This window comes from Nicotiana tabacum, chromosome 6, assembly GCF_000715075.1.
Source record: "Nicotiana tabacum cultivar K326 chromosome 6, ASM71507v2, whole genome shotgun sequence".
NCBI lineage: Eukaryota > Viridiplantae > Streptophyta > Magnoliopsida > Solanales > Solanaceae > Nicotiana > Nicotiana tabacum.
The window spans coordinates 20,332,570-20,352,966 of NC_134085.1; positions in this window are offsets into that span (position 1 = coordinate 20,332,570).

Sequence of the window (20,397 nt, forward strand, 5' to 3'; positions counted from 1 at the left end):
CCGTAAGGCATAACCATTTCTTAAATCAACCATTCATGAAGCCACTTCTCCTTTGGAAAAGACCATAGCAAATTTCTGAGGTGAACCTCGATATTATCCTTCCAACATCCTCAAATCGAATCCATTTGTATTCATTCAAGATACCAATGATCTCATCTAATCCAACACAACTACTCTGGTGACATGACATATCAATACAGACTAAAGCCACGACTTGTCCAATCCGCGCACCAATAAGCAACAATGCGAACATACTCAAATCATGAATGTGAATCAAATGAAAGAGCTATACCGCAAGCTCACCAGTACCACCACACACAATGCTGAGAACCCATCATACATCATAGAAATAGAATACACGAATCTAACCTGCAGGATCATACCTCCACATGGCTTCGCTCCAATGCGTGACCTCATCCAAACACTGGTCCACATGAAATACCTCAAGCCACTATGCTCAAAATCGACAACCGTGCGCAATATGATGTCTAGAACCAAGGAAAATCATCATAACCACGGTGGAGCAAATAACAGAACACTACACAACCCGAAAGAGACATAACCGATATCATATTCACCGAGCAATACCCAAATACTCTTCCCGCTTAACTTCCACTGTGAAACCCCAATAGAACCGCACCATATGTGCCTATATCTAACAAACCATAATGCCTCGCAATACAGAAAAGTAACTCATAAATCAACTTAGAACACTAATAGCTCAACAACAACTAGATCAACACATCCCTCACAAATAGCAACTCTAAGTCAAGAAGGTCGTCTCGATGCAGAATACACATCCATATAGGTCTACCAATGAAACCCGTATCAAGGATTTCCTAAAGCTGCTCCTTCAACTCCTCTAACTCCGTCGGTGCCCTACTATACAGTGCCCAACAACAAATCAATACCAAAGTCAATACCCCTATTCGGTGACATTCTTGGCAATAGGAAACACATCCAGAAAAGTCCCTCATCACTAGAACTGAATCAATGGTAGAAGTCTCCACACTAACATCCATCACGAAAGCCCAAATAAGAAAGACAATCCTTCCCAGCCATCCGCTGGGTCGTCGAAACATTAAACCACCCTACTAAAAACATAATCTGTTGAACCTCGCCACTCAATTCACGATATTCCAGTCACAGCCAACATCGCCGCTTTAGTGCAATAGTCCAGAATAACTATTTACCGTGAAAATTGTAACGACAATTAAATTTGTAAATGGGATTCTAAAAATATGTGATCTATTTTTATGCTAGTTGTTAGAGCAAATGATGCTAGGAATATGAATTTTAATGATTAAATGCAAGCTAAAATGAGGTAGTAATCAAACTGAGGGGCTTCTGCCCTGTCTTCAGACTAGTCGACGGACGACCTCAAGGTCGATACCTGAGCTCAATCTCGAGCTATTGGGGGTAGTCGGGAAATGGGTAACAATTAGGTTATGATAAAACAAGAATCTTTATAGCCAATACCAAGTAATAAATGAAGAACAAGTAGGAGAAAATTGAATGCCAAAGTGGCCTCTAGCCAGTGAGAGCGAGCAAGTTAGAGAGAAGAGAGAGGGATATTATTGAACTTGTGGAGAATAGTTGGAGCAACATCAGCCCATTACAAGGTAGTATGGGTTCCCTTTAGATATGAAGGGAACCCGGTTATAGTACATGGGCATTAATTATAAAGTATGAAGATGTGACGGCTAGATGCGATGCTTAGGCGTAGGATCTGGATAGGCCGGCCCTGTCAGACTTAGCTTTGTGCCTTGGGAGCTTCCCCATATGTTCTGGCTTCGATCTCCATCTTCTTTGAGTCGGGCCTTGACAAGCCCCGAGGGAGGGGACTCGGTCGTGGCTCCCCGTCCTCGGGGTCTCGAAGCATTTTTCGAAAATGACTTGATAGCGCGCGAGAAATTAAGTTCTCTGATTTCACCGCATGTAGATAGTCTCTGCATTTCCTAGAACGAAGCAATGGGAAATGATTCTGACACTTGAGTCCTCGAGCTTCATGCGGCAACTTCATACTAATGATGCAACCTGATTCGCGAGCTTTTGTGGCGACCGGGGCATCCCATGGACTTGTGCGTTTCGACTTCATTCAATGCATTGCAAATTCACATTCTCCAAGGTGAATATACTATCGTCGATTCGGTTTTTCAAGAATGCAGTAACTTCATCCGTCGGTCAATCTTCCAAAGCCTCTATGACAGTGTCGTTGTCCCCTATAAATGGGAGTGCCTTGGCATTGTTTTTCCTATCCCAATACCTCTGTTGGCTCATTTACCCATTTCTTTTTATCATCTTCTTCTATCCTTGAACATCATGCACAGGGCTCATGGCCTCAAGGCCATTCGGCGGAGCTTCTATAGATTGTGTCGTGGACTCTTGCCGGGGCTTCTCTTTGTCGATCATAACAATGTCGTCCTGCTGTTGCTATGGTTGCTGCTACATCCATTGTTGCTGTTGTTGTCGGCCCGAGATGATGATGAATGGGGAGTCAGCTCTCCATTTTTGTAGACAGTTATTCGGACTATGCACCACTACTCACTCCCCTACCTAGTCTTGGTGTGACACTTCATCCTTTGGGTTTTTCCTTTCTCAAGGGATAAAATGGTACTACCGGCCATTGAGGCCAGGGCCCGCCGAATTTACAACCTTTGGCTTTGGCGGCCCATGTCTCTTTTATTTTCCTCCTCTGCATCACCTCCTTTTCCTCCTCTTCATCTTTTCCAGCAGGAATCCCTCGGGGGATTGAGCTGGGAACCTAAAGGAGGTGGCGGTCAAAGGAATCACCCTCGAGGATGCGTACTCAAGAGGGCGGCACTCAAGGATGCTGATATCGAAGATGGATTTGTAAGGATGGATCGGGCTCTTAGATTTTATCACATGTGCGTCCTTCCATTCCTCCGCTTTTGGTGTAGATATCCTCTATAGGATTTTGTAATTGTATGTAAAGACCCCTCGAGGGCTGTTGTACATGGATTTTTATAAATATGAACATACTTCCTTTGACTTCTATTTTCGATTCTTGCTTTATTATTGCATGCTCTTGTGCCCTTAGAGGCCATTGAATGTTTTCCTTTGTTGTTGACCGCTGATATCTTACTCGGATGCGAGCGTTCTTTCTGATCCTTTGTTGATTGACATGGCTCTTTTTCGAGCCGATTGTTGTACCTCAGACCAGGTCCGAACTGGTCCGATAGGTTCGGGCTGTTGATCCCTCCAAGTTGTATGGGGATAGTATACTGAGTTTCGAGCTTTCGAGAATGGTAACCTGAGTGAAGGTCAGCTTTGGGTACCTGGGGGTCCCTTTCGAACTTGATGCAGATGGCTTTTTAAAGTGTAGGGGATAGACTTCTGTTAAGGGGTTGCCTATACTCGGGCGCTGCCTTGAGCCTTCATGATCGCAACTTCACGTGCTTGTTTTTCCTTTTAGAAATGGAAACCATGAGATCAGGTATCGCCTTGAGTCGAGTGATGGCATTGAAAGCTTCCCAAAGCCCGACTTCCTTTTTGGCAGAGATCCTCGAGGTTGGATGCTGCCTCGAAACTGGAGACAATACGGTCAACTCCTTAAGGCTTGGCTTCTCATCGAAGGATGCCTCTGGGGTCGGGTATTACCCCACTGATCTGTGTCGAGACCATTGGCTTCACGGGGTTCACTCCGAATAGGTAAATCATCGTTGTTTCCCATAGTTATGTGGGGTGGCTTCAGATTCTAAAAAAGGCCTCACTATTTTAGATAGCTACCCTTCCGCCTTGGCATAGGGTTTTTCATTTCTTCAAGCGCAACAAGAGTTGGTGCACATTCTTGCTTTAGTCTATCAATTCCACCGTAGTTATGGAAACTACTTCGGGGCCGGCCTAGCACGCAGTGGGGGGTGCTCCTCCCGGCACCCAGGATCCGCAGGAGTTCGCTCTAAAGTCTTTGTCTTTGATAAAAGAGGAACATATTGAGATGGTAAGAAGATACTGCGGATGGAGCGAGGGGATAACGCTGCATGTGCTTTCCCCGGATGAGAGCATTACAGACTCTGCTGATGGATTCCTGAGAGTATACCTATATCCTTTCACATTTGGACCCTTGATATGGTCGTGCTTGATTTTTGTTTGAAGTATCGGGTTACTTTAGTGCAGATAAATCTGTCTTTTTTTGCGAGTGGTGCTGATGGTGAGGTCCTTTGCGGAGGAGTCTGGGCTTGAATTCACACTCAGTCACCTTGTCAGGCTATACCAACCCTTTCATCACCGAGGCTTGCTAACCCTACGGTGCTGTTCATACATGCCTTTTGTTGTTGATGATGAAGAAGGTGATGACCAAGAGTGGATCAGTCGATTCATTCGGGTCCGAACGGCTGACATTGTCCCTGTGGAGCTTATGCCATTTCCCGAGGGTTAGAATTACACTCGTAAGTGGAATGCCTAGCGCTTTCTCAGGTTTTGCTTATAGTGAAAGTCTATTGAGTATCTGTTTTTCTCCCCTTTTGCAGCAACTTCATGGACGCGGGTCAACGTTCTCGATCTGCCCGGTTGGGTTTGGAGGTTGGTGACCCATTTGACCTGCGACAAACATAGGTGGCGAGCTGTGTCCCGTAACAGATGGAAAGAGAAATACCAAGGTATGCACATACGATGCCTTTACCTTGGTCTTCGTACATTTGAGATGACACTTTTCTTTTTCTTTTGCACTGGTATTGCCGTTGCAGGTATGGAGCGGCTCCTTGGGTGGGAGGATGTGCTCTTCTGGAGAGGGGAATGAGTCATCGGTCTCCGAGCTGAGGGATGATGGCGACAAAAGTGATCCGTACCGGCAGTGTAATAGAGCTTTTAGTGGGGCTGAACGTGCCTGTGTCTTTGAGGAGAGGGCATCGTCCGAGCCTGCCATTCCCAGAGTGTTTGATTCCTGGACGGCGGTTACCCCGAGCGAATACGCTTTGCCCGAGGTTGGTTTTCCTGAGACTGAAGGGGCAGGATCAATAGGAGTGTGCTTTGACATCGAGGAAGTCTGTCGGCTTCACTTCATGGTGATATTAGGCTCAGTTCTTCTGTATACCGCATTCTCCTTTCTTCATAGAGTATTCCTTTTGCAGGCCTGTGATAGGCTCAGGTCTGAGCTGCTCCATCAAGGATCCAGGCTTCAGAAAGTTCTAGACGAGGGTGAGTCCCTTAGGCTCCTTAGCGAGGAGAAGGATGTTGAGTTGCTGCATTGGCGATCTGAGGCGTACAAGAGCTCAAATTACGAGAACTATTTGATAGAGCAGGTAACCTTTCGTAGCACACACTTTGCTCTTTTTGGCCCTTAAAGTTAACCCCTTTTTCCTATATTAGCTCTGAAAAAAGATGGAGGCCTTGGAGTTCCTTAAGGGCGACACCGACCGCGGCAAGGATGCTTTTTGTAAGATAAGGGCCTAGGTGCAAGCTCAAGCTTTAGAGGACAGAGGTGCTTTGGTCAAGGTTCCTACCTTTGAGGCCCAACTCCCCTTGGCTCGTCACAATGCTATACTTCAATCGGATATGATTGGGAAACTCGAGTCTGATCTCTCGAAGAACAGGGCTGAGATAATCGATGCCTGGGCTGAAGCGGCATTAATCCTAACCAAGGCTGATCAGGAGATGGCGATTCATATGAAGGACGCTGCTGATGTCCAAGCTAAGCTTAAGCGGGCCCTCGATCGGGAGAAGAGGATTGAGGAATATGCTCGTTGCAGATCATAAAGAGAGGTGCTCGAGGAGATCGGCACAAAGGGCTTCGTTCTCTCGGAGGAATTGGCTCAAGCAAGGGCGGACGAGTTTGACGCTCGGTCACTTCTTATTGACATCATAGAGAGTGAATCTGGCAAGCTGTAGCCCTTTGGATCAGAGAGTAGATTTCATTGTTTTTCCGCTTTATATTTAATACTTGTAGAGCATGTTTGAAGATGGAGAGTGTGCCTTTTGCGTACGTAATATAAGAGAAAGTTTGAAGTTTTATTCCTTCTGCATCTCTTTCTATATTCCTTTTGACCAGGGGGGCTAATTTCAGTGTTTGGTGTGAGCCTTGTAGATCCCTAACTAATCAGGCAGTCCTGGAGGATTTAAAGTGCGATCTTTGACATGAGTAGGCGTTGGGGCCTCCACGCTTTGCCCGGCTGTTTCGGCTTATTCTCCGAGTCAGGCCTTGACCCAAGCTTGCCTGACCTTCAATATTCTGTGCCCGTGTGGGCGGATAGTAATTATTCTTATTTCTTGTCCTTGGGCATTTGTTGTTTCAACTATTTGGGTCCAGTCTCCGAGTCGCGTTGCGATTTGAGCTTTACTTGATCTGTAAGTTCTTTCCTGCCTCCACGGGCAGACGACGATGGCTTTTTGTGCTTTAGGTCGAAGTGACCTTATAGGTGTGTGGCCCGGGGGCTCATTTGGCTGGCAAAAATGGCATTTATGTCATTCCCTTAGGCATATTATAGTTAACTATTTTTGATCCGGTCTCTGAGTCGGGTTACAACTCGAGCTCATTTAAATCCTAAAGTTTTCAATTTTCGAGCTGGTAACAGTGGATCTTACCTTGTTTAGTCGTTGAGATCTTTTTAGTGTGCAGCCTGGAGGTTCGTTTGGCTGGCGACAATGGCTCTTACGTTTTTGCCCGTGGGGTTTTTTGTAGGCTTTGTTTTCCTCTTGTTAAGGTCTTTTTGAAATGATTTTTCCTGACCCATTGTCGGTTCCGAAAGAACCTCGATTTCAAGATGTTAGCGTCGATGTTGGAGCACCTTCGGAAGGTTCTAAGCTCATAGGCTGAGTAGCTCAAAGCCTTGTGATTTGGAGTTGACATGGTCGAAGCTTGTTTTTGCCTATTGAGGTAAGCCTGTTTTAACCGGTTCTTTTCCAAGTATATTTGAAGTATTGGCTTGCGATTTTTGTTTAGCGACGGTCTGGCGTCCCCGAGTTGCATTATTTTGGATGTATTAGCCATTTTGACCGTAGTCATATTTGTTTGGCCGGAGCCATTTTTTATCCTGAGCGATAGTTTAGGCGTCTATACGGAGGGTTTGCCCTTTCGTGATTCTTACAAATGCGACGTATAGCCTAAACTTTGGGATTTTGAGTTTTATGCCTGGAGTAAGTTCTTACAATTTGTCATGCCTATTGAGGTCTTATAGTTTGTCATGTCTGTTGAGGTCTTATAGTTTGTCATGCCTGTTGAGGTCTTACAGTTTTTGTTGCTATATAGAATAGATTTGGTTACACCGAGTCTTCCCGCTCGGGGTCTTACAGTTTCGAGTTTTCCATTGCATGGCGATTGATGATAGTCTCTGGGTTATCGAGTTTGCTTAGGCTTGAGGGCCGCTATTTATGAGATCGGAGTTTCCTATTTTGGGCCTTATGAGCCCAAATTTCTGACCCTGGGGTCGTGCAGGTGCAAAATTGTTAATGCTAAGTCTCTGAGTATTTCGGGGCGCATTCGATGGAGGGATTCCCGCCAAGAGTATGCTGAAACATCCCTTTCTAGAGCATGAGATGTTGAAAGGTATTCTTTATTGCTTGGCATAAATACATATTGTTTCATCGTTGCGAGCTCAGCCCGCGCAGGCGCGATTTCATGGGCCATTTGGTCCGGTACATGATTCCCTATTGATACTTAGTCTGTCGTTCCCCGGCCCTTCCGAGCGGATGGCGCCCTCAAAAGAGGATCATCGCTCGTCGTTTGACTGTAGAAGAAAGCCTGTGATCTAGTCGGATCCTCCTCAGGGGTACGTTGCTCCGCTAATAACCTTGCTGGTGAGACCCTCTTCAGGACGGACGTCCAACTGAGGGGAAAGAGAGCGGTGGGTCCTGTTAAGGCCTTGGGATCTTCGGGTAGAGTTAGAACTTCCGAACGTCCCGGCCGATTGTCTGTGTACAGGTTAGTGAAAAACTAACAGAGGAGTGGAGCAGTTCTTCCTTACCGTGGGATGTGCAGGCGATGTTTTGAGGTTTGGTATGTTCCTGCTCTTTCGGGGTGTGGGCCCTAGTACGGCCTTCCACTGTGTTAAATCGGGCTTGGCCGAATATGTGTTTCGCTTGCCCTTCGACTCTTTCGAGAGTGGAGGTGTTGGTGCTAGTGGTGTGTAATGAGATGCAGGATTTCCTCTTCCCGCGTATTGCTTCCCGCTCACAGTTTTAATTCCGTCCCTTGCGTGGAATTTCATCCTTCGGGCAAAGTGGGGGCGACGCTATCTTCATGCGGTGTGCCTGTGGCCGTCTGAATAAGATGGTCGTGCCTTGCATCTCCTTTATCGGTATGGGACTCGACATTCCCATCTGAGCCAGCCATGCTGTATCGAGAGAATGGCCTATCTTCTTGCTGTAGTGATCACCATCAGGAATATGTTAAAGATTCAAAAGGTGGTCGTGTTTTGACCCGACGTTCTGAGCTGCCTTATTAACCTCGGCCCGACAATGTTGATATGTTGATCGAACCACCTGAATTCATGAGAACATATTTTATTTGATATTGATCAAATGAGGCAAAAGGTTACCAATGTGTCAGTGTGAGGCCGGCGAGAAGTCTCAGTGTCTTTTTTGCTGGATGTAAGGATGTCCTCCAGAACGTATCCCCAGAGCCGTCTTTTCCTGGTAACAAGCCTTTTTACTTTCCATTTTATAAGTCCTTTGAGGGTGTCTCTGCTCCCCCACTATTGTGGCAATACGTCGCGACTCATTTGCTTCGTTCTTCCTGGTTGCCTTCCTCTCTCGGTGCTGAATTCGAGCCTGATCGCTCGACAGTACTCGGCGGTGATTTTTATTGAGTAGCACGACTATTTTCCTCCTGAGCTTGTTGCCATTTTTAACCCCGTGGTGGTTCACATTGTGCGGTTCCCGCGCTAGGTTTTGGTTCCTTTGAGGGAGATTCGGTCGAATAGGTCTAAGCCGTTTGGTGTCCTAAATTCGCTTATGGTGAACACGATATTTGGTATGGCAATGCTGAAACCGTACTCTGATTGGGGAGGTACCCCTTCCTTCCATGCCTCGTCCAATCTGGCTTTGTTTAAGATTCCTCGAGGATATTGCCCTCGGGCCATTTCCTGATCGTGCTAGGTAGATTGCATCTCGGGGCGTTCCTCCTATCCGTGGCATATGGGTGGTACCTCCCTCGTCCACGACCCTGATTCGTGGCTGCTGCCGGGTGCGGGTATCCAACCAGATCTTGGCTGGGTATCTGATCATGTTTCGTTTGAACTCCCCCAAAGTCGTTGGGCTTGGTTTGCTTAGACTTGGGGCGAAGGCCTATGTTTCCCAATCATCCATAACTGGGGTAGTGTCCTTCGTTCTATCAGGGAATGAGGTGCGAATTCCTGGGGCGTTTCACTCTCCTTTTGTTCGGCCCTAGATGTGTTAGGCTCTCTCATCGCTTCTTCGATGGCATCGGTGCATGTGTCTATGGAGGAATTTGCCGGTGTGTTAAGCGAGTTTGCGAGGTCGGGTGCTAAGTCATGACGCCACACCATGGTTCCCTTTGAGAGTGTTTCCCCGAACCTCTTCAATAAGACGAGCTCGAATTCATCATCTCGTGGGTCGTTGCCTCTTCCTGCACACGTACAAGCAGCGATTTGATCATCGGGATCTGAGGTCCCATTGTACTTAGGGAGTTCTGGTGTTCCGAACTTCTTTGAAATGGGTTCCGGAACCGCTTCCTCGAGGGACGGTCGTTGCATTGACTTCCACGAACCTGACTCGATCAGTTTGGAGAGATCCCCAAGAATCTTTGCTATGGTAGGGTCTCCGTTGTTATTTGATATCTCGGGCACTCGTTCGGCGGGGGGACTTGTTTTCGGTGCTACTGTACTGGGAGTCTCTGGATGGCTTTGTAAATGAGCAATGGCCAGTTGTTGTGCTTGCAACATTTCAAAAATAACATGAAGACTAACTTCCTGTTCTTCCCGGGCTAGGGATTTTTAGGGTTTCTATCGATCGATGTGTTGTATGCTCTTGTCGGTGTGGGAAGTTTCGTCAACTCGTTGTGTGTCCTGTGAATATATATCTGCTAGAATCGGCCCGGGCGCATTATTGGGATTCAGTGGTGGCACTCCAGCCGCCGGTACAACCATGCCATTTTCCTCGTGGTTTTCGAGGTTGTCCTCCACGACTCTGTTTACCGAGCCAGACTTTTTGACCTGAAATCAAGAGACCATGGACAAGAAAAACTTTCAAAGATAACTTACGTTTGTGCAATAAAACCAGCAAGAAAATAATCACTATTATTTTTAGCCCCACGGTAGGTGCCAAACTGTTTACCATGAAAATGGTAACGACAATTAAATTTGTAAATGAGATTCTAAAAGACGTGATCTATTTTTATGATAGTTGTTAGAAAAATTATGCTAGGAATATGAAGTTTAACGATGAAATGCAAGCTAAAAAAAGGCAGTAATCAAACCTAGGGGCTTACTACCCTGGCTTCGGACTGGTTGATGGAGGACCTCGGGGTCGATACCTGAGCTCAATCTCGAGCAATCGGGGGTAGTTGGGAAGGGGGTAACAATTAGGTTATGATCAAACAAGTATCTTTATGGCCAATACCAAGCAATAAATGAATAACTAGTAGGAGAAAATTGAATACCAAAGTGGCCTGAGCCAGTGAGAGCGAGCGAGTTAGAGAGAAGAGAGAGAGAGAGATATTATTGCCTTTATGGAGAATAGTTGGAGCAACATCAACTCATTACAAGGTAGTATGGGTTCCCTTTATATAGGAGGGGACCCCAGCTATAGTACATGGGCATTAATTATAAAGTATGGATATGTGACGTAGTCTCTGAATAGGCCGGCCCTGTCAGACTTAGCCGTGTGCCTTGGGAGCTCCCCCTTCTGTTCTGGCTTTGATCTCCATCTTCTTTGAGTCGTGCCTCGACGAGCCCCGAGGGAGGGGACTCGGTCATGGCTCCCCGTTTTTAGAGTTGCGAACCATTCTTCCTAAATGACTTGATAACGAGAAATTAAGTCCTCTGATTTCGCCGTGTACAATAACACGACACAGAGACAACCAGTCTATACCCAATATCACATCCAAAACCTAACATACCAAGCAACAAGGATCCACTCGGACCTCCAAACCTCCCAATAGTTACCACACAAGACCGATGTACGCGGTTCACAACCACAACCTAAACTGTCTATGAGAACTCCTAGTCTCCAAATCCATATAGCACATGGATCACCATATCCGATCCCAACTCTACCTGAGTATGCAACACACCTCTAATACCCAAACATCCATGAGAGGTACTCCTATAATTCTTCTGAACTACCAAGCAAACTCGAATATCAGCTATTGATCCAATAAGAGGGTGCCGTAATACTAATGAAGTATCATCAATCTCAATCACATTACCCTTTTTTCTAAAATGTATACCCTTGTCAAGCTACACCACTTAGTACTATCATTTCCCCAAATCATCTGACGCTTCCCGTGCTGCCTAAAATTTTTATGAACATCCTTTCCGAACTGGTCCATGACCTCACACATTCAAATATCAATCTTACACAACATACCGCATGAACCATACCGTCCTAAGACAACCATGAGAACTTCATATCCCTTCTGAGCCACAAGCAACTATTTACTCAACTAGCCAAGAACTTTCCAGTGATCCCATTCAAAATAAAATCACTACACATCCCACGCTCCGCATGCCAGTAGAAAATATACACCTCCAATCTGCGGTAGAAAGCATCAAGAACTCTCTGAGTTCCCTTTGCACAAACCAAACCTGTCAGGACTGAATCCTTTTACCTCAACCAAGATACGCAAGCCATCAAAACCTAAGAGCATTGCCATGAAGTAGTTGTAGAAACTCATTATCTCATAAACACGCAAAGAACTAATCGTATCCCTTACCATGCCGATCCGAATTACTACCAAGCTGTCCTATATATCCAAGTTCCTTCTAAATTACCTTTGAATTACTACTTCTACTTGCCATAATACCACAATCCTCAATCAAGACTCACTACACGAGACCCAAGCATAAAACCACACCGTCTAAGGCTCATAAGCCACTGAATGCTCTCCTTAATATTCCCAAAAGCACCACATTCAAAATACCTACCCAAACAAAACTCCTTGCGAATCCGAAAACATTGCCTTCCTAATATTGATATATAGAATCCCATAATTTATATAGAAATGACACAAGTCTTGACACCCTCCAATGCAAACCTCAGTTTCTAGCCAAATTATACACTTGAAAATTTCCAATTATTACATGTAAAATTTTGAACTCATTAGGACCATTATCGAGAGTCATCCACTGTACTCAAACCTCAATTAGACTGATCAAACGAACTGAACAACCTGTGCCTCATAAGCACTCCAACACCGCAGAATACAACCTCACCTTAATGCAACTAAAGAACTTCCTGTTCTATGTACCGCACATCCTTTACCAATAACCACTCAAGACATTCCGTGATTCTCATACATCTATGAAGCATGACATAACCTTTATTGAAATTTCCTTTACTCGAGCCATCCTCGGTCTCAACCTCTATAAGCCATAACCGATTCACCCGTACGCCTCAACTGGAATCAATATAGCACATGACCGTGCAGTCAACTAATCAATAGTAGACTTACCTACTTGGCTCGAAGACAAAGGTCAAAACACACATAATAACTCATAATGCATATACTCTATTGCTGCCATAATATCATAATGAGATTAAACTCAATCCTTCATAAACTCGTGAAAGACAGACCATCTAGCACTTTAAATCTTCTGCAATTCTCGCATTCACTCTCGTAACAGTTAAACCCACTCTCTTAGGCGACCCAAATTCAAATTGCAACACATATTTTTCCCTGGTGACAGAGATCTTCCAACAAATGACATAAAGGATTACGCAAACTTCAGAACAATCAACAGGGGATAAGACACCTGCTTCGCCTCAACTAACATCTCTTTATACCCCTCCACCACCATAGACATTACGCAGTCACTTGATATTCCTGAGTCTAAACTCATAACACAACGTGAAATCTACTTCACTCCCCCAACTAGAAAACATGAAAAGATTCTTCGCACACCCATAACTCGGGCTATACCTCAAATCAAGATGGAAATCAAGCATCTAAAAGTTCTTCTATCCTCTAGCAGACCCTCCTTGTCACTTCCAAATCATAAAAATACATCTCGCAATCATAACATACTCATCATATAGCTACCCGGACATCACTCCCACTAATAGGGACATTACTAGACATGTAAATCCACAAGTACATGCTCACACAATCAACGCCTCAGTGCTCAAACTGTAGGCAAAAACCCGGCCTTAAGTCCTCCAGACTGGCCCAACATCAACAAACAGAGATCACGTATCGAACCTCGATTAGGGAATCACAAGCCATCGATGCATATCTGATACTGAGCGCTCATGCGTGCATGCGAACACATATAAGGGATTCAAGGAGTTATATTTCAAGCTGAATCAATGATGGACGATAAGAATTCAAGAAAGGGCAGCTTTTCCTAAAGGTTCTACAGCCTCTTGATGATAAGTAAAGACCTCTCTGTACTGATCCACGAGACTCTACTAAACCTCCTCATGACTCGTAAGACCTATGTAACCTATGCTTTGATACAAACTTGTCACGACCCTAAACCCGAACCCGGTCGTGATGGTACCTCTCGTGAAGACAAGGCCAACGGACACAACACCCAATTCATTTTTAACAATTTAAATTACAAAATCTAAGACTTTAACACGATTAAATCTTAATTAAGCAATGTGTATACGGTAAAATCAGAGGGTCCAATTTCTCATCATTAAGGGGTTTCGGGAAGTCATATCGAGATCTCGAGGCTGTGGGGTTGCGGTCGAGACAATGACGCAACTTGGTTCCGCCAAGGAATTGTTCTAGAAGTACTAGCCATATCAATGGTAAAAATTTCTCTAAAACAAGATGAAAGAGTATAAAAGTCCGAGACAATGGCAGTTCGTATGTTCCTCGATTATCGTATTTGATGGCAACCTTTGCACGGTTTTCTAGAACATGGCATTTAATGCTCTTATCAATTGACGTCACGGCAATGATGTCCTTGGAATGATGGCTCAGAATCGTTTCCTATTACTTCATTCCAGGAAATGCAGAGACTATCTGTATACGGTAAAATCAGAGAGTCCAATTACTAGTCATTAAGGGGTTTCGGGAAGTCATATCGAGACATCGAGGTTGTGGGATTCGGTCGAGTTCTCTCCCTCGATGTTTATTTATGCTCGACCCAACGACAGTGCCGAGGATGGGGAATTCCCAAAGCGAGCAGGTAACACCGATAGAGTTTGGTGTCATGTCTAGCCGTCCCATCTCTGTATCTTTACAATTAATGCATTTTTTACTATGTTGTATTTCCCCTCCTATATAAAGGGGATCCTCACAACTTTGTAACGGGCTGTTATTGCTCCAACTATTCCACACAAGATCAATAACAACTGTCTCCCTCTTTTCTCTCTAACTTAATCACTCGAGACTACAACTTTCATTTATTGCTTTCATACTTGTTCTTCATTTGTTGCTTGATATTGGCTATAAAGAGCCTCTTTCAATTATATTGTAACTGCTAGTCCCTTCCCGGCTACACTCGATAGCTCGAGCCCTAGCCCGGACGTCGACCTCGAGGCCCTTCATCAGTTAGCCTGAGGCCCGGATAGCTAGCCCCTCAGTTTGACTATAACTCTGCTTTAGTTTGTATTTCGCCGTTAAACTTCACATATCTAGCATCAATTGCTCTAACAACTAGCATATAAATAAATCACATATTTTTAGAGTCCCATCAACAAATTAATTGTTATTACCATTTTCACGGTAAACAAGTTGGCGCCCACCATGGGGCTAAAACTAATAGTGATTATTTTCTTGGCGCTTTCATTACACAATGCAAGTTATCTTTCACACATTTTCTTATCCAACATCTTCAACTTCAGGTCGAAATGTCTGGCTCAGTGAACAGTGTCGAGAACGACAATTTTGAAAACCATGGAGAAAATGGTGTAGCCATTCCAGTTATTGGTACGCCACCATAGTACCCCGATAACGCACCTGGACCGATTCCAGTGGACGCGGGTTTGCAAGACGCACAACAGGTCGACGAGACCTCGTACACCGATAGGAGCATACGACATGGCGACCAACAAGAATCCCAAAAGACCCCAGCTCGAGGAGAACAAGAAGTTAGTCTTCATGTTATTTTCGAAATGTTGCAGGCACAACAACTGTCTATTGCTCATCTACAAAGCCACTCGACGACTCCCAGCACAAAAGCACTGAAAACTACTGCCCTAGCTGAACAGGTACAGGAGAGATCGAGCAACAACGGATCAGTAGCCGATCCTGCCATCGTGAAATGCTGGAGGACCTCACCAAAAAGATTAAGTCAGGCGGGAAAATGATAGCAGCCCACGCCAATAAGGTCGAAACCTATAACTTCAGAGTCGACCAAATCCCGGGCGCACCCCTAGTCCTGAAGGGTGTAGATTCGAAAAAGTTTGTACAATGGCCATTCCCAGAGGAAGCAGCTTCGAGACCCATTTGAAAGAAGTTCAGAATGCCAAAACTCCCAAAATACAACGAGACCTTAGATCCCAACGAACATGTCAATGCCTATGCATGCGCAGTAAAGGGGAATGACATAAAGGACAGCGAGATCGAGTCCGTCTTACTAAAGAAGTTTAAAGAAACGCTCTCGAAGGGGGCCATGATGTGGTATCACAACCTAGCTCCCAACTCCATAGAATCATTTTCCATGCTAGCAAATTCCTTCATAAAGGCACACGCCGGTGCCATCAAAGTATCAACAAGGAAGTCTGATGTATTCAAGATTATGCAGGGGGAGAACAAAATGTTGCGAGAATTCGTATCTCGTTTCCATACGGAACGAATGGAACAACCCTCGTTCTATGATGAATGGGCGGTGCAAGCCTTCACTCAATGCCTGAATGAACGAATCTCAGTGTCCTCAAGGTAGCTGAAAGAGAATCTGATTGAATATCCCGTTGTAACCTGGTCGGATGTCCACAATCGGTACCAGTCAAAGATCAGGGTCGAGGATGACCATCTGGGAGACCCCTCGGGCTTATTATATCCGAGAAGACTCTTGTCGAAGGAGTCAAAATCGAATAAAGAGAGGTATCAGCCATACCTCGATGATAGGAGGAATGCCCCGAGATGCAATCTGCCTCGCAACGATCGATTGGTGAACAGAGGACAGAACCCTTGGGGACCTACAAACATAGGTGGATTCGATGGGGACACGGGGCCAACGGGGGAACCTCACCCATAAGAATACAACTTCAACGTTGATATATCAGACATCATGTTTGCCATCAGCAAAATCAGGGATGCTAAATAGCCCAGGCCTATACACTCAGATCATTCCCAAAGGAACGACAACTTTATATGCAAATTTCACAACTCGCACGGGCACAAAATCGAGGATTGCAGGCAACTCCAAGAGGAAGTGGCCCGGCTGGTCAATAACGGACACCTTCGGGAATTCCTAAGCGACCGAACTAAAAACCAGTCCCGAGAAAGAGAAACAACCAGAAATAACAAAGCAGACGAACCCAAACACATCATCCACATGATTTTTTATTACATGCCCTTGGCTGTATTCAAATGAAGTACCACATCTAGTTTCCTTCGATCAAGTTTTTATCCCAAAATGGGTTTTTGTCGGCAAGGTTTTTAACGAGGCAACATCTACGCGCTACCTAAGGATGACCCAACAAACTTGCAAGGCTTCTTTTGCAATCAACTCTATACCAAGAAACGACAAACGAGGTTCCTATAGGAAATGATGTACCGGGCCAAACTGTCGAACAAACCATGTCCGCATAAGCCGGGTTTACGACAACCAAACAACATGTGTCGCACCTCCTTTTTCCGCCCCCGCGGGGGTGCGTAAGGGAGTTTTCTCGAATTTAAAGGACAGTCGAAACGGGATTTGTTTGTTTGTTTTAGAGTCTCCACTTGGGAATTTTAAGGCGTCCCAAGTCATCGGTTTTAATCCCTGAATCGAGAAGAATATGACTCTGTTTGTTATTCGGCGAACCAGAAATCCTAAGTAAGGAATTCTGTTAATCCGGAAGAAGGTGTTAGGCATTTCCGAATTCCGTGGTTCTAGCACGGTCGCTTAACTGTTTTTATTCTTGGCTTAATTATCTCGATTTTACATTTTTATTGCATGATTTTGTTACCGCTTCTGTTTAGATTGTTTATAATTAAAGACCCTTCTTTGAATTGAATCACGCATACGTGTATTCGTTTTATATATTATATATTTTTTAACGTGAGAAATCGTGTCACGCGTACGTATACACGATGATATTGATAATATAATTATTATTTTTTCGAATTTTTTTTTATTATAAAAATAGACTTAAGTTCGAAATTGTGCTTAAATAAAATTAAGAACGTCTGTCGCTCTTGTATGATTAAATAGTGAACTGCACATCTCGGGTTATATGAAATTAATATGGATAATCTCCGAAGAACCCCTTTTTATTAAATGTTCGCTCGAAGTTGCGCGAACGCATAATCCGAATTGCTTTTAGAAATATAATCAGGTTACGCGAACATATCCCTAATCACAAATATATTCTTGATGGTAATATAAATTTGTTTACAAATTATTTATTACATCCATATTATTTTTATATGAAAGCCATAGAGAAACATTGATTTAGACGTCTCTATATTTTCTTGAAAAAAAACATTCAAAAGTTATTATGTGTTCACCGCAAGTCTTATTTTACGCGTATGAATTATATTCCTCCAAGCCATTCAAATTTAAAGAGTAAAAATAAACAACGTGTGATTAATATTACCATTTTTCTCATAAATACAATATGTGTATACCCAAAAAGTGAATGGCGTATAAAACTAAAAAAAATGATTCACAAAAGGAAGTGATGTTTTCGAAGAATTTTCATTATTCTATTTGTAGCAAACGCTATTTACACATTTTTGACTTAAAATGTTACAATTTATAAATCTCATCCTTCTTTTACACCACTTGTTTTTAGTCCGAGGTTATAATTATTTAGTTAATTTTTGATTACGAAGATTGAGTTTGAGATAAACACTAACTCTGCCTATGCGAATATTTACAAACACTAACTCTATATTTTGTAAAAAAAATCATCGATATTATTTCATACATTAAAAGAAATGAGTTGATCGCGTTCCTAAAATAACTATGCCATTTGTTATTAAGAAAGAGAACTAATCTACCAATTGATTTAATAAGACGACATCATCTAGCCTTAAACAAAATTGGATATTTGACAAAATAAGCTAGTAATGTAATTTCTGGGTATTTCCGTACTATTCTTTACTTAGCTAACAATATCACAAGATTTAATTAATGGCCAATTTTCTGCAATGTTCCCTATCTCAACAATTTAAACAGTAAATGTCATCACTAGTCCTCAAAACATATAAGATTATCGTGGAATTTACTACTCCAGAAGGTTAATTAGTTAACAGTTTATCATGTCAAGTATAATACTATATTAACCAACTAAAACAAAACTGAAACTTAAACTAATAAAATTTAAATGAGTAGAAGACATCCTTATAATTCCAAACTTCATTTACTTGCCATGTTGAAGCTTTTCATGATATGAATTTAAAATATATACCTGATATTGGAAGCAAAAGAAAATGAAGATGAGAATCAGCAGCAGTAATAACAGTACAACAACAACAACTACCCAGCAACAGTTACAACCCAGTAACAGACCAGTGGAGTAGTAATCCCAAAAACAAAAGCTTTAAGCTTTGAATGAAACAACAACCATTAATACTAATTTCAAACAAAGAAAGAAAACAGAAGATTTTTTAGTTTTTATTTTTATTTTGAAAGCTTAAATATTTTTCGGAATTTTTCTTTCTCTTAAATGTTCAGCCCTTTTTTCTCTCTTCTATTCTTTGTCCGTTTTTTCTCTCTATCTGTATGTGTATTTTTTCTTCTCTGTTCTCTTTATATTGTCTTATGTTCAAGACTTCATATATATAATCCCATCCCATAAATCTTTTAATCAATTAAAATCAACATTTTTTCTCTACCCAACCCATTATCTTCCCACTCATCCCCATTACATTAAATAAACATATCACACCACCCCATTATATTTTGTCCCCCATGCTTCATTTAAAATAATACGAGATTCCCCCCACTGTATTTTGTCTTGTCCCCCTTTATATTAAATAACCATATCACAACCCACCCCATTTCATTTTGTCCCCCATGCTTCAAATAAACAATTACAAAATGCACAATTCCTAAACTACCCCTCCGATCCTATTGCAAATTACTATTTTACCCCCGAAAGTACTATAAATTACCAAACTACCCATCAGCTATAACACATCAATTAATCAAACTTAACCAAAATATATGCAATATGATTAATTTCTAACAATGTTCAAACAACAAATTTCATGAACATGATTTCTTCAACATTTCAATAACAAAGCACATGAACATGATTTCAACAACATTTCAACAACAAATCACATGAACACAAATTGAACAACAAAGAACAACTAAAATTTGATTGAACAATATTTTAGCAACAAACAATCCTATTTTCGGATTCAACAACAACAACAAACAAGTATATTTAGATTTCTAAATTCAATCATATTGAACTTAAAATCAACTCTAACAACATTACAACAAACAATTCTTATATTAAACTTTAAACAAGATTATGAGACCAATTCAAGAAATAATCATAAATGGTAAACAAGAAATCAAACTATACACATTTCGGATTCAAGATCAAACAAACATAATATGAACATGAATTAAATCTAAAAATAAAAACGACGGATTCAAATGATTAAAACCAACATACTTCCCTTATTACAACTAAATTCTTTTAGGCAAATGACAAAACAAAACCTAAGAAGAAACAATTATGAATTTAAACTTGAACTTAACAATATTAACAATTTCCGGAAAATACATAAAATACATGAAACAAATTGAAGAAACAATTAATTAAACTTCAATTTGTATCTAACTAATATTAAACTAACAAATATTCACTTAAACAATAATACAAACATGAAATAAACATGAAAAACAAATTAATTAATTTACCATTTGAATCTGAAAATTAAAATCAACAAAACACATGAACAAACTAAAATTATTTCAGCGACGGACAAACAAAACAAGAATTGAATCATTTATCGATTTTGGATCCGAAAAACAACAAACAAAAAATATGGACAAAATTTGAAACATAAACCAACTAACCGATTCAAAAACAACGACGAAGACGAAGATGATGGAGAGGCATGAAGCAGTAGGGAGCTGCTGCGACGAGCAGCAACAACATCGCGGCAGCAGCTATGGCGGATGGCAGCAGCTGGTCGAG